This window comes from Xenopus laevis, chromosome 2L, assembly GCF_017654675.1.
Source record: "Xenopus laevis strain J_2021 chromosome 2L, Xenopus_laevis_v10.1, whole genome shotgun sequence".
NCBI classification, from domain to species: domain Eukaryota; kingdom Metazoa; phylum Chordata; class Amphibia; order Anura; family Pipidae; genus Xenopus; species Xenopus laevis.
Genome location: NC_054373.1, coordinates 115,679,117 through 115,695,738, shown reverse-complemented (window position 1 = coordinate 115,695,738; position 16,622 = coordinate 115,679,117). Strand labels below are relative to the sequence as shown.

Below are 16,622 nucleotides of genomic sequence, written 5' to 3'. Positions count from 1 at the left end.
TATTGAGATAAATTCGGACTTTGATAAATAACCCCCTAAGGGTCCTGCAGTAAAGATGCAAACCCATCATCTATACACAAGGATAGCACAGAATACTGCTATATTTGCATTTTTAGTTTACAAGTTAACAATTTTCTAAAATATTTAGTCTTTTTTCCTGAAATTTGTCAGAATGTGTACTGTCCAAAAATATATGGTTTTCTGGGATCAACTTACTGTTCAGGGGGTTATTTACTAAAACTTGAATTTATCTCATCTTTTTATTAAAACAAGCCCAACCAAACCCTGATCCACGATTTTATCGTATTTACCAATAAAATAACTAAAAAAAGTCAGGTTGGAAAAAGACTCAAGAAAATTGAGCTACAACTCAAATCATACAAATTTTTCGGATTTGACACCCATATTGTGTCAGCCAAAACCCCCAAATTTTTGGTATTATTGGATGAAACCCAGTGCAGATCACGATATCTTCAAATTGTAAATGGGACATCTTCTACATGACTTTGGCAGGTTTGATATGGTGGATCATATATATAAATCTCTAAAAATGTCTTTGCCCAAAAAACCTCAACCAGAAAAAAAATCGAGGTTTAGTAAATAATCCCCTAAATGTAAGCAATATATTTTTTTGCTCAGGACACGATTTTTAGTAATTTCATTAAGAATATAAAATTTAGAAATGACTTGTAGTTTGGTGTAGAAAGACATCGTTTAAATTTGTCAGAATTTACCTCACAAAAAATATTGTTCTCTGGGGACATCTGTCTATAACAGACGGAGATTTATTTATTGGGGTAACATAGGTCTCTGTTCTCCAAAAAAGGACCCAGAGACCTTTGTTTCCCCCCCCCCACCCCACCATGAATACACAGGGCACCTAGTAAATGACCCTTACTTTGACAATGACAATTTTATCAACTAGTAGATTTTGGATATGAAAGAATCTACTTTAGATTTTAATTTAATATCCATAAAGGTAATTTTTGCATCTGTAAATACTTGAATTTTTTATCTGAGAAAGTACGCAACAACATCAATCAGAATGCAAAAATTACTTATGAGCTGGTAATCTAAACTATGCTTCTCTATATCTGCTCCTTGTGTCAAAAATAGAGATAATTGTGCTTTGTAGAAAAATATAAAAGGTTCAAAAAAAAGGCAGACAGATGTAATTAGCATGAGGAGCTGTTACTAACATGCTCCGTTTTGGTTTTGTGCATGCATATGCAACTGACTTGTACCTAGGGAATCGCATACTAACTCTGCACACATTGATCTCACAAATACCTGAACACAACTTGTGTATAATTGTGTATAACTAACCATTTTTACACTGGAATTGTGGAAAAAACACTGCATTGAGGGTACAACAGATTTGCATGAATTTCTGTACCTAGCATATTACTTGCATTTGTTAAAGGACCCTCTTGCTTTTTAATTCAGTGTTGACCTTAAAGGAGAACTAAACCCTAAAAAATGAATGTGGCATAAAATGCCATATTTCATATACTGAACTTATTGCACCAGCCTAAAATTTCAGCTTGTCAATAGCAGCAATGATCCAGGACTTCAAACTTGTCACAGGGGGTCACCATCTTGGAAAGTGTCTTCGACACTCACATACTCAGTGGGCTCTGAGCAGCTGTTGAGAAGCTAAGCTGAGTCATTGCAAATTATCAAGCAGAAATTGATCTTAACTTGTATTATGAGCTGATGCTACAGGGCTGATTATTAAATCCTGATGTTAGCTGCACTGGTTTCTGTGCTACGATGTAGTAATTGTTTGTATTAATTACTAATCAGCCCTATATAGTGACATTTACATTCCATGTCTACTGTATATTTGAAACTCAGTAAGTGACAGCAGCACAGAGCATGTGCAGTGAATCAGCAGAAAAGAAGTTGGAGACACAGATCTTTACTGCTAAAGGGGTGTGGGTGCCTTGGGCTGGTACAGAAGCCCCAAACATAATGTACAATATTTATGGCTTACTTCTTTAGTTAAGCTTTAGTTCTCCTTTAACTAATTTTGCCCTTGGTAATATGACCTGTCTAAATATATTTCTAATACTTAATAATGTTTTTTTATTTGTCAATAATTTTCTTAACTGCGTTGTCATATTCTTTATTTCATGCAACATAACAGATTCATTTCACATAAAAAAACTAAATTTCTGTATTTTTGTGTGCAAATTCAAGTCAGAGACCATCATTACAAAGTTTAAAAAGCATATTATCTTTGCATTACTTCTGAAATAGTCTGTGCACTAAGCACTTTAACATTTATGGCTGAAATTCATTTCATGACCATCTTGTTACTGAGTATACTTCTGAATCTTCTCTGTTTCACATTTTAGGATGCCACAAAACTGTATTGTTCTGCCACAGCTGTCACATGTACTGCATAAAGCTTCTTCATTGGCTGGAGAGAGATCTGTAAGAAAATGAAGTAGTTGATGGCATTGACATATTGACTTACATATAGCATATTATATAATATACAATATATACAGTGTACATATATACAATCAGTCAGTGCTACAGTAAAAGTTATTGTAATATAGTGCTCAAAATGAAAACCTCATAGTCAGAGGGCATGGATTATTGAAATTCCTAACAAGGGATCTAACTATATGTTGTACTGTGTACCTGTAATTTCCATGATTAACCCAGGACCATGCAGTTTAATTGCACTATTTTATTTTCATTTCAGAGTATTTTGCTTATACACAATGAGGGGGTTATTTACTTAAATTCAATTTAATCTCATATTTTAAATAAAAATAGCTCAACCAAACTCCCATCCATTTGCCTTATTTATTAATAAAATAACTCAAATTATTCAGATCGGGGAAAAAACCCGATAAAATTGAGTGAAAGCCCAAATCGTATGATTTTTTCGGCCTTTTCTCCTGAATCACTCGATTTTTTTCAGATTTTTGCCCAAAACCCCAAATTTTTCAGATTATCAGGCTAAACTCAGATCAAACTTCTTCCAGTTGGGATAGGGACATCTCCCATTGACTTATACATGACCTCGACAGGTCTGAGATGACAGATTTTCGGATTCAGGCTTTTTGCACCATCTGGGGATAATAAATTTCTAAATTTCCAACAATTAAAGGTTTTTTTTCCACAAAACAAAAGTTTTTGCCCCAAAAAGCATTAGTCTCTGCCCCAGTTAGTTTGCATCAAGTACAAGCTACTGTTTTATTATTATAGAGAAAAAGGAAATCCTTTTTAAAAATGTGGATTATTGGATTATAATGGAATCTATGGGAGATGTTCATTCCGTAATTCGGAACTTTCTGGATAACTGGTTTGCGGATAACGGATCCCATACCTGTAGTATAATAAAGTAGTGAATGTGATATCATTTTGAGTCTCTCACAGCCGCTTACTGCACAACCAAAAACAGCCTGGTCTGGGCTCGCTCCCGATTTCCCCCTTCCTTTTACAGAGCCGTGCTGCCAAGCCTGCCGATGATGTCACAAAAGGGGAGGGATGAGCAGGCGCGCGTCTATAAAGCCGGAAGTTGGAAATCGGCAGTGTAAGGTCACAGACGGGGAAGGCAGGCAGAAGAGCTTAACCTGGACCCGCCCGTGACCTGAAAATGGGGGAGCGAACCCGCCTGACCCGCCGGTAACGGGCTAGCCTGCACATCACTTCAAGGTACTGTTTTATTATTTTTTATAGAAAAAGGAAATGTGGATTATTAAATCTGGATTATTTGGATAAAATGGATTCTATGGGAGACAGCCTTTCCATAATTTGGAGATTTCTGGATAACAGATTTCCGGATAACAGATCCCATACCTGTAATAATATTAAAGAACAAAAGTTAAATATCAATTTGTAGGATTGTCACATGTATGAGACAAATGGTTATGTTTTTAATGAAGGTTTCTCCTTTCTTTTTAACTAAGTATAAGTAAAAATGGAAGCATTTTTCTATGATAACAAGGGCATTCAAAGATTTTTGAAACCACCTTATCCAGAAAACCGAAAGTCCCAAGTATTGTGAATAATAGATGCAATATCTATACTATGTAAAATGATTTTAGATTAGTGATTGGCGAATCTGACCGATTTTGCTTTGCCGAAAATTTGCGAAACATCGAAAAGTCACCGATATGCATTGAAGTCTACGGGTGACAACATTTTTTTTTCACGTGTGAAAGTTTATGAGCGTCATTTTTGCGGTGAAACTCAGCGAAAAATTTTGTTCATCACTATTTTAGATGACATCTCAAGATGCTAATCACTGCCTACAAATAGTAGTATGCAGTATATATTCCATATGGGATGGGTAGTGTGTTGGAGGGTGCATGTTTTAAATACCTACATCCCAATCCACATAAATACAGTGCTGCAGAACCTCATCAGGTTTGCTGTTTTGGAGCACAGAGACCTGCTGCAATTTTATTTTGGGCAGGGTTGAGGCAAAAAACAGGGAGGATTGTGCCTGTTTTTCTGCCCTTTGCACCCTGCCCTGCATGTAGCACATGACCCCTATTGATTTTTAGGGTTGATATCTGTATGGAGATGTAGTTTATGCACTGCGTTTGGATCTGGAATTAGAAGTTAAAAATGACTACATGTCTGGATAAAAGTCCTTGATAGATTATGTTATGACTCACTATTGGAATATGTTCTTTTGATTAAGTATTAATCTGGGGATTAATGAACATTTATTTGAATCCAAAGGTCTCCATGCAGTCAACTTTGAAGGCATTTCCTGTTCTTAAGACAACTTAAAATTATATTTCACAGAGGAAACAGGCTTTAGTGGTGTAATATAACTCATACTGTGCAACATCTAACTACATTAGGTAAAAACAAAAGGTTGTACTATACAATGCACTATTAAAGCCTGCTGTATATATGCAAGTGTACTATGTTAATGTATTTTCTGGCCTTACAGCTGCTGCTTCCTCCTGACTCCTGCTCCAAATAGAGTGCTGCTGCACCATCTGATGCAGTGGAACCCTAATGTTACCAACACCCCTGGATGCAAGTGCACTATGTTAATGTATTCTCTGCATTCACAGCTGCTGCTTCCTCCTGACTCCTGCTCCAAATAGAGTGCTGCTGCACCATCTGATGCAATGGAACCCTAATGTTACCAGCACCACTGGATGCCAACTGGACTTGGTTGGTAATTGCATCCCATCCCACTGCATTGACTGGCAATTGTATTTACTGCAAAGTGCGAGTGCAATTGCTTTTTTTGATACATTGTTTGCAATTGTGTCAAGCAGTTGTGTCAAGCACAACTCCCCCTGTACATTATCCATTCTGGATCCATCTGATCCATTAACATCTTCACTACTTAAATGGCTGACATCAAATTTACAATCTGTGGATAAAAGGCTCTACAGATTATACATTTTAGTTTTACATAAGGGAACAAAAGGTATGCACATATTTTTTTGTGGGGACTTTTGCATGAACTCATACACACACACATACATAAACACATATGCACATGCATTTTTATACTTTTTTTACTACTGTAACAGGTGGATGGGTGAGGGTCTGCCTTAACCTTCCTTCGGTTACTATACACTGGTTCCAAAACCCAGGCAAGGGGTCCAACTCCGAGCAACTCCCGGTAGGCACAATATAATTAGACTCTTTGGGGCAAATTTACTAAAGGGCAAAGTGGCTAACGCTAGCGAAAATTCGCCAGCGTTACGTCAATTTGCCACTTTGCCAATTTACTAACAGTTGCCCTGGCGAAAATTCGCTAGCGATGTAGATAGACTAGCACAACTTTGCACCCTAATGCTGGCGAAGTTGCACTCTGGCGAAGGGGGCGAAACTACGCAAATTTACTATGTTTTTTTTTTCTGAACGTTACCTCCTTCGCCAGAGTTTATTCCACATAGCAGGCGAAGTTCAATAGAGTAGATAGGAGTTAGAAAAAAAATGTTGAAAAATGTTCTAACTCTCCAAAAACCGCTGGTGTTTTTTACTTTTCATAGGGTGATAGGCTGAAATAGTACGATATTTTTTTTTTAGGGTGCCCACCTAACATATGGCACCTAAACTATACTGTGGGCACATGTGTAGGGCATTAGAACACCTCTATATCATTTTATTAAGTTTCCCTGGGCTTGTGTAGTGTTATGTATTTGCTGCAGCATACACGTCCATTCAAACTTAGATTTCATGCCATATGCAAATTTCCGATCACCAGCGTAACTTCAAACTGCTGATCGTAACATTGCTAGCGCAACTTCGCAAACGATCGGTAACTTGTGCGCAACTTAGGATCTTCGTGAATTTGCTCAGCCATGGCGAATCTACGCCTGGTGAAGTGCGGCGAAGGCAAGTCTGGCGAATCTCCGCAAGTAAGTGAATTTGCCCCTACATCTTCAGATTGGGCCCCTGCTTATGGCATGGAGGAAGGCATTACCACTCGGGTATAAACCCACAGCAATCACTCTTGAGCAAAATAACTTTGGGCGGCAGTGGTTCTTTAAAATAGCAAAATAATTTATTTAACTGATGGTACATTTCTCAATGGTCAATCACATATTTAAGGTGTGTGCTCAGATGGTACACTCCAACAACAAGTAGTGGCAGCATGTTATTTACAGAAATGTATTACTTACAGATACTGTCTGATTCTTTGTTAGTCAGCTTTCTGAATTGAGTCGCCTTGCCTGGCTTTGGAGAACAATCCCCATTGAAGGTGAATCTCACAGCTGGTCTTACGCTCCAAGGATCTCTCTATCCCTGAGCCTAACCACTTGAGTCCCTAAGCTGTTGGCCTTGTCACTGCAGGGTGCTATCCCTTCACTAAACTCGTCGTTGGAGCCTTAGCTGCTCACTATCTTTCTTGAACCTATCTGTCACTCAGTTTCTGACCTGACACTCACTTGCTTCACCTATTATGGAACCTTCCTTTGTTCCAGGCTCTGGGACCAAAGGACCTAAAGGTTAGCAAAACCTTTACCCTCCTACACTACATTGGTATTTTTTTTGCCCTAAAAATAATTTTATTGCTCAGTATGACTACTGAGTAACGTGAATAAGTCAAGCAAGATTTACAAAGTTTTGGTTGTTCTGAAAAAATATTTGTTATGCTAGGTAAACCAAAAGCCCCCCCCAGGAACTTTCTCTTAACTGAAAGAGAACAAAATGCACCAAAATTAAGGGCACAACTGTGTAAAGTGAAAAGGTTACTGTAATATCAAAATACATTAGGCTAAGCCATAGAAAACCAATTACTGTCAGCTATGGAATTGGTACTGTACATGGGAAGCTTCTCTGTAAATGTATTTTAGCAGGTGGAGAAACCCCTAAAAATATAGCAGGTACTTCCCATTGACGAAATTTTACAGGATAAAACCGCCTATACCCAATGTGTCATGCAGTTACCAGTAATTTTCATTGGAGACACAGGGTTGCTGACATTTTATGCCCAGCTGAAATATGTTGGCAGAAAAAAAAACACTGTGTTTGACATTAGCCAAAAAGTAACAGCCATATCTTAACCTAGGCAACACTACTCTTTCCCTTTTCCTATCTATCTATCAATCTATCAATCTATCTATCTATCTATCTATCTATCGATCGATCGATCGATCTATCTATCGATCTATCGATCTATCGATCTATCTATCGATCTATCGATCTATCGATCTATCGATCTATCATCTATCTATCTATCTATCTATCTTTCTTTCTTTCTGTCTTTCTTTCTTATTTATTCACTGAAAATCTAAAATATTTATCTAAGGAGATTTTGAACAAAGAAATAAGAAACCATGTGATAGTTAAAAGTATTTCTTTGAATTTCCCTGCACTGTAAAGGAAAAATAATTTCTGACTACATATTACCATTCATTGTTCTTTGTCACCTTTTTTCTGCTGATTCCTAACTTCCTCCTCTCCTTCCTGCTTCGGAAATATTACATTTCAAAAGCTGCTGCTGGGGAGCCTAAACTGTTTGGACCTGCCTCAATCACAATCAGTGGAAATGCCTGCTGGGTCTATGCAGTCCTTGTACTGCTAGTTCAAAGTTGATTTTCTGGGTATCCCACATCAATTTCTGTTTACCTTTCAGCATCTGATAAGTTGTACTCTTATTTTATGTTCACAGTAAAAAGTAACACTGCAAGTATAATGAAATGCAATATATGCATACTGTATATAAATGAAGTACAATGCTATTATCTTCATTTGAAATGGCTTTATGAAGATCTGTAACAAAAAATGACCACAGTGTATGATATTTTTGTTTTAATTTCTGAGATATGGTGCTAAGTAGTTGCGAACACATGTTCATCTATTACAGTACATGCTCATACATATTGATGATGTCCATAATTATGCTCATCAGCACTTTTTGACTTGACATACATAGCTTTAATCTATTTTTCATGTGTATTTGTTCAGAATCTTACAATCAGCACTGCAGAGGAAAGGTCTACACAAGTGATCAATTCTCTTTAGTTTCCTAAGGCACAGGTTTCCATGCTTGGTTTATTTGCATGTCTAGGTGAAAATCTAGAAAATGTATCTGGTCTATGTCATTTACTAACTGTGACAGCAATTCAGATTCTGTTACTCTAAAATAAAGATTTGCAGTGCTTAAGCAAGTTGCTAGGATTGTATCTGCATAGAATAAAATATAAAGACAAATTATAAAGGCCATGGAAGGATGACAGTAAGAAGATTTAACAGAGAGAGAGCGTGAGAGAGAAATATAGAATGAGCAAGGTACTTGGGGTTAATACAAACAAGTGTGCTTTACTAAAAGGAATGTCATTTTTTCAGTCCCTGGACAACAAAAACTGGCTAAAGGGACAAAGAGTAAACATGAATAAATGGAAATAATTTAGTAATTTTCAAAAGTCTCAGGAAATTATTTTTTTTAAATAAACACATTGAGGGGCATATTGATAAAGGTGTATAATTTTAAGCCAAAAATGTTGGCATAAACTAATTGATACCCATTCATTAACACTATGCGTTGTAATTATAGAAAATAATTGACTACAAAGAACAAAACTTCCATCGCTAATTCATACCACTCGCTAATTTATACCACTCTGGACTTTGCCTACCCTTTGAATGGAGTCAACTGAACAATTCAGGAGAAGAATTTCTGCATTTCTGCTACAAAAAAGCTGTGGAAAATGCTGTGGAAAAAATATCTGCATTTCAGAAATACCAGATTTTATGTGGCTTTTTTCAAGTTTATGTAAGTAGGTAAGTTATGATAAGTAGTTAGCCTTCCCCCAGCTATGTATCTGTACCTTATGCCCTGTAGGAGAGATGTGTTACGGGTTATCCCTGGTCTATAAAAGGGGAGCGATCACACACTTCTTTCTCTTTGGATGCAACTCAAATGAGGGTGTGGCTGTGCTGAAACAGGAGGCCTCAGTTAAGATGAGACCAGGGCCCTGAGGTAGAACCTTAGTTATAGTCAGGAAAATTGGCTTCTAGTTAAGGGCAGGATAGCTCCTGTTCTAACACAGTGTTGGTGCATGAGATTGACATTGTGAGCTTGTTTAAGCAGTTGTGTACTCCACTGAAATGTAAGGAATTATTTCCTGTCTTGCCCTCTACTTGGTTCAAATCAGTTACCTGGTGCATTACAGCCGTTTCCACTTACCTCTAGCCTACACAGGCAGGCTAGAAGTATAGGCCTTCCCTGTAACAAAATTTTCCTATGTCAGTCTGTAGTCATAGTTCTATTAATAGCAATATCATAACTATAAAATACCAGGTTGTCAGGAGGGGCTAAACAAGCACAACAAACTCTCCATCCCTACTCTTGGGTCCTTGTCTGCTCGTGCAAAGGTAGGAGAGCAGCTGTAGAGGAGGATTTTCTGGGCCCCCTTTGACCACAGGGTCTACTTTTACTATAGTTATGCCAGTGGTTAATTATTCCTGGCAACCCTGAATTAATTGACAAGTACAGCCAATTCCTAAAGACCTCCCAGCATAGATCACATATTTATTCCCTGATCTGGCATTTCATGGATGCCCGCTTAATCTTTCTGTTTCAAACTTTTATAGCTGAAACTACTGTCCTACTTCATAACTGTTTAGATTTCTGGTGACTCTCTCCAACAGTATGTGACTCACATTAATGTTTACATACAGACAAACATTCATATATTACTGGTCCCTGGTCTCACTAGTGCACCACTCATTTCCATCTTATTCTTTTACTATTTTTACTGTTTACTTCTATAGGGGCTAGGGGGTCAATTTATGAACTGGGGATTTACAATTTTTAGAAAATTTGATAACTGCTCAAATTCGTAAAAACAACTCTTTGGCTGTCAGGAAAATCTCAGGTTCCATAAGGCCATCAGGATTCCCCAGTTTAAAATAACGCATACTATATGAGTTTCCTGTGTTTAACAATAAACTTGCTTTACCAGGCTTTAATAATCATCCACCTGAGATTTTGACTGGAGCATTCATTTTAAATATGGTGTCTCTGCCATATTAGTTAACAAGTGCATTGTTTAATATAAATATAGAGATACTTAAAGGAATTGTTCAGTGTTAAAATAAAAACTGGGTAAATAGATTGTATGTGCAAAATAAAAAACAATTCTGATATAGTTAGTTAGCCAAAAATGTAATGTATAAAGGCTGGAGTGAGTGGATGTCTAACATAATAGCCAGAACACTACTTCCTGCTTTTCAGCTCTCTTCGTTTCCACTGATTGGTTACCAGGCAGCAACCAATCAGTGACTTGAGGGGGGCCAAATGGGTCATAACTGTTGGCTTTTGAATCTGAGCTGCATGCTAATGATCAATTGCAAACTCACTGAACAGTTATGTCCCATTGGCCCCCCTTCAAGTCGCTGACTGGGTTAGAGAGCTGAAAATCAGGAAGTTGGGTTTTGGCTGTTATGTTAGACATCCAGTCACTCCAGTCTTTATAGATTACATTTTTGGCTAACTAACTATATTAGAAACATTATTTATTTTTCACAGCCTATCTATTTACCCAGTTTTTATTTGTACACTGAACTGTTCCTTTAAGGAGCTATCATATTACTTGACATGCCTAGTATCTCCACTTTATGTCCTGATGATCCACCCAGCAACTTGGAGTAAATCTGAATGAATGTAAGGTTTATAGTTTCTGAAGCTGAAAATATTATAGCCATTCTTTTTTCAAGTTATAGTTTAAAAAAAAAAAATTTAAGTAAATAAGTACAGTGGGCATTTTCCCCAACCCAACAGAATGCCGGTTTAACCATCCTATTTCTTTGGTAAATAGAATGCATTACTTTGGGGGTGGGGGGGTAATATAGAAAAGTATATATACAAATTTTACACAAGCTGCTCTTACTCTACATAAAATATTTATGTTAAGAGCTAAATCTGGCATACCAAAATGGTGTTTGTGGGCCACTTCCAATCCCTTTGTGGTCCCACCTTTTTCTACTTTTAATTAACGTGCCTCTTAATATTTTACACTTTGTGTATCAAATATTCCATGTGGTGTATTTAAGTACCTTGTTCGTCTTACACTGCAAAAATAACACAGTTACAGTATCAATATAGAACTAGTCAATACTTATTTAAAGAAATAGAGTGAAAAGGTTAGTTTGCCTCAAACTTGTATATAAATATCAGCTGCTCTATGATCTATGGCATCATATGCTTTTGACTGACATTTGCCTTTAAAATTAATTTCAAAAAGCTAAAACAGAAAACAAATTGTTAACATTTGGATGAGCACTAAGGGGCCCATTTACAAACAATCAAATTTAGATTTTTTCCAGGAATCTCTAAAAATGTTTGGTTTTCCCATTTTTTTAATAAAAAGCTCTAAACATTTGAGATTTATTATGGGTAATTTATTAAAACACAAATTTTTAAGTTTAAAAATAAAAATTTGACCAAACTCGCTTAATTTACTAAAAAATCCAAAGGAAAATTGTACGTGCGGTAAACGTCTTGACAAAATCATGCGATAATTTGAATCATGCAACTTATTGAAATTGTCACCCAAAAACCTCAGATTTGTTTGAACTCTGGAATCAATATATACGAAATCCATGAATATTATGAATGCAAGAAACTTCTTTCAACTGTAAAAAGTTTCTTTTTATTGTTAGTAAATGGGAGGCAGGCAGGAGAAACAGCAATGATGTTTGTCTTTGAGAAGTAGCAGAGCGATGCCCACTCATTTTAACAGATATCTGTTTGTTTGTGTGACTAAAGTCTTACAGACTATGAGTATAGCCTCCAGTAAATAAAGCATTGGGAAGATAGTTTTAACAGCAGTACAACCTTAAATGAAACCTATAATTTACAGAAAAAAAGCACTATACCAGTCACCAAAACAACATATCTGCATTTCTGAAGAATTATGTTTTACTATAAAGTTTGTGTACCAAACTATGGGCATATTTTAAATCTGAGAAATGACTATAACTATATTGTGTTTGTTTACTATGCAAAGGCAACATTATGCAAGCCCTAGTAAATACATAAACCTGTGGGTTTGGTTTGGCAACCTTGCCCACTAGGGAAAGTTGTGAATTCTACAAAACACTTAGCAAGTGCCTGTTCATGTGAAAAGTTCTATTGAATAACCCTCTGTGAAGTCCTGGACTACTCTGATTGGCTTACATGGTTTGCTGTTGTTACCTGTAATGCATGTATAACATTATACAATCTCATCAACATAAGCTATTTTAAAAAAATTAAATAACTAATAGTAAGAAAACTAATATTGTATATTTTTTATATAATATTTGCGATAAAAAAAGGAAAGGATATATTATCATGTATAATATCAGCAGGTTACTATCATTCACCCTTTTTTAGTTACAAATAAATAACATTTTGTTCATAACAATTCATAAAATATTACAAAAACAAATTAAAATCATCATTTCTCGTCTGGAAATTAACTGATAACAGAAATAATTTGTGAAAGCCATTTTACTTAACATACTGTCGTTCTGGACAAATCAATTTATACCTAAATCAAAACTTCTAGTGTTTTTACTAATTTGAATGTCATTCTACTTAAAACTGACAAGCACGCAGGTGTTATTTTTCAAGTTCTACATTGGTATTTAGCAGTACTGTAAATATATACGAAGTGGCGTTTAGGAAGAACTTTTTCAGTTTTTTTTTCTTTTAGCCATTTCTTTTAGTAACAACTTTTATATTGTTTGTGTAGTCTTAAACCAAGGGGCAGATTTATCAAGGGTCGAATTTCAAAGTGCAAAAAACTTCGAAATTCGACCATGGAATAGGTTAGTTCGACATTTCAAGTTGAAGGATTTTTAACATCGTACAATCGTACTCTGATTGTACGATCAAACTTCAAATCGAACGATTCGAAAGATTTACGATTTTACTTCTGCTAAAAACGTAGCAAAATGTTGGCTATACGTTCTAGGAGGTCCCCATAGGCTAACATAACAATTTGGCAGGTTTAAGGTGGCGAAGTGTCAAAGTCAAAGTTTTTTAAAGAGACAGTACTTAGATTATCGAATGGTCGAATAGTCAAAGCATTTTCATTTAGAATCGAAGTTGAATTTGGCCTATTCAATGGTCAAAGTACCCAAAAAATACTTCGAAATATTCACTTCGAATTCACTTGGACCCTTAGTAAATATGCCCCCAAGTTTCTGTATTTTGTACTAGAAATGATTATTTTTGAGCAGTCAGAATCATTTTATACACCTACATACTTTCAGTGGTGCTAATCCACAAATAGACCAAAGTTTATTTGTAAGAAGTGTGAGTGCTACTCCGTACTTCCAAAACACAACACAAGCAAAAGTCAGAAAAATATGATATACAGGTATAGGATCCCTTATCTGGAAACTCGATATCCAGAAAGCTCCGAATTAAGGAATAGCTGTCTCCCATAGACTCCATTTTATCCAAATAATCCAAATTTTTAAAAATGATTTCCTTTTTCTCTGTAATAATAAAACAGTAGCTTGTACTTGATCCAAACTAAGATATAATTAATCCTTATTGGAATCAAAACCAGCCTATTGGGTTTATTTAATGTTTAAATTAATTTCTAGTAGACATAAGGCATGAAGACCTAAATTACGGAAAGATCCGATATCCGGAAAACCCCAGGGCCCTAGCATTCTGGATAACAGGTCCCATACCTGTATTAAGAACCATTGTTGATTAACTGTAATGTTCATACTGTAGAATGTAAAATAGCTGATGGGATGAGACTGTGACTGTGTTAAAGAGAAGATTAGTTCATTAGACTGCAAGCCTGGAAGGGCATGTCCTTTACTAATCCCATTGCTGTGCTGTGAGTTTCTCCATTACCTAGTTTGTTTCTGTTTAAGCCTATATCTGTATTACTTTTTTGCATAACAGAAATATTTTTTAAAAAGTACTGTTCATTGTATTTAATCATTAATGTACACCCTGAGACCCTAATATAGCTAACAAAACATTATTATTTTACTGTGCATCCAGTTAAGCTATGCAAATCAGGTACAAAGGATACTTTGTCCATTTCATTGTTTATAGGAAAATGTATAATAAAAAAACTGCTTAACATGGATGTAAGTTTTTTTTATTATGAATAGATTTTATGAAAAAAAACACAACCTTAATTGTTACCCAATCCAATCAAGTTGGCTTACTGCACTAAAAATGTAGAATACTGTAATATAAAGGGGTCTAGATCAATTGTCCCTAATAATGTACAAGTTGCTATTCAATATAGTATTCACTGTACCACTATTTAGATTTAGGAGTATTTAGCAATACTTGAACTATTGTAACTACATTCTTTTTACTATTATGAATGCTTAAAAATAAACAAGACGTGAGTATTTATATGAGAACAGAATACACATTCATATATACGTGTGTCAGATGTAAAAAAAAATGTAATTTCTATCTATCTATCTATCATCTATCTATCTATCTATCTATCTATCTATCTATCTATCTATCTATCTATCTATCTATCGTTTGCATTTATTGTATATGTCTGTTTATCTGTTTACAATAATAATAGTTTACTATTATTTAAAAGGGAATAATTGGAGATGTGATAGTAAATATCTAGTTACTATAAGCAGCCTGTTACTTGCTTATAGTCGTTCATTAAGTTGGCAGCCTACAAGGCTGAAATGTTTATTAAAAAACATAGGGCAGAATTAATTAATGCAGTGTTTGCATCCTGATTGTAAAGTTTTGTTTGCTACTTCCTATATATTTCAAACTATGCCCATAAGATGCTAATATAATTAAAGATAGAATAGCACCACATATATCAGTTAAAAAAATAAAACTTTTTTTTTTTCCTATATAAAATTATTCATTCCTTTCCATGCAATCTTAATGTTTTCGTTGTAAAAATGAGAAATGCCATATACACAAGAGTTTTTGTGCCACACAGAGGAAATATAATTTGAATTGATTTCAAATGGCTATTTGTTTATTATCAAATGACTTACAATAGCATCACAGTAACTATGGCATTCAATCTATTTTCTATTAAAAATGTAAATGTGTAACATCATATGCTGTGAAAATGATTTTTTTGACTTCTATACTTATTCTACATATATTGCATATATTCTAGCACTCCATAAACTGATATAAATGCCTGCTACATACATAAACCACCCTCAAAAATATCACAAAAGCTAATTAATACAGAAAATTCGAATGAAATTCAGTCTTTAGCAATAATGTCTCCTCTGCATTGCACAGCCGTACGTGTGTTTATTTAAAACCATGGTTCCTCTAAGCTTGGAAAACATGGAGTGGAAGGGGTAGAGTAAATAGGAGCATAGAGAATACAACAGCAGAAAAACAACATCCCAAGCAATTATGCAGTTATTAGACATAAGCCAAAGCAAACAATGGTGGTGGAGTCTGTCACAGATCTGCCCTGCAGGTAGACTGCAGTCAGCACAGAAGGAGAGCAAATGGAAAGGAAAAAGAAAAGAAAGCACAGGATGTGTACTTGATGCCGAGTCCTAGAAGCATGAACAGCATGATTGTGATGCTAAAGTCACACATCGGCCATGCAAAACAGGACATACCTTTCTGGCTTGCTGCTTCTGTTGGCTGAAACAAAGCAGTCCCATTCTCAGCGGGAGGCCAAGTCAAAATGAAATTTTATTTAGTCTGCACTTTCTCCCAGATCAGGTTTCGGAATGACTGCTCTTGGAGATAGCCTCGTTGTGGCGGATGCATGCTTTGCATTTGAAATGGCAGTGACATAAAAAAACTATACATAAAAAAAACTGTTGTGTATATAGTGGTGAATGCTCTAAAAGTAGCATTTGTACTGCTAAAAAGCACACACAGCCACTATACTCACATATCCCTGCATGTTATATGACCATGGACAGAATGAATAAAGTGCATGACATTATATAATGTTGCTTTAACAGTTTAATAGCAGGATTTATATATATTGTGTAAATGTCCAGGCAAGCAATGTCATAAATAAACATAATCTGCACTACAAATGTCTGACTAACTTTAACGTATGCACATATTAAATAAATAGGCATTATTCCGAACATATGTTTTTTTAACCTGGTAATTCAAAAATTGTGCAAGTGTATTGAATATAGAGCTCACAGTGAATATTGTGCCCACAGCATGG

At 35.6% G+C, this 16,622-nt stretch overlaps 1 long non-coding RNA gene across 1 annotated transcript; it reads right to left on the bottom strand.

The window, feature by feature from the left end:
• Positions 1–2,112: 2,112 nt before the first annotated feature.
• Positions 2,113–16,331, bottom strand: LOC121400018. The gene is made up of 2 exons (XR_005965483.1): positions 16,051–16,331; positions 2,113–2,437 (listed from the first exon to the last, which is right to left on the bottom strand). It is a non-coding gene; the product is annotated as an uncharacterized LOC121400018 (long non-coding RNA).
• Positions 16,332–16,622: the final 291 nt, after the last annotated feature.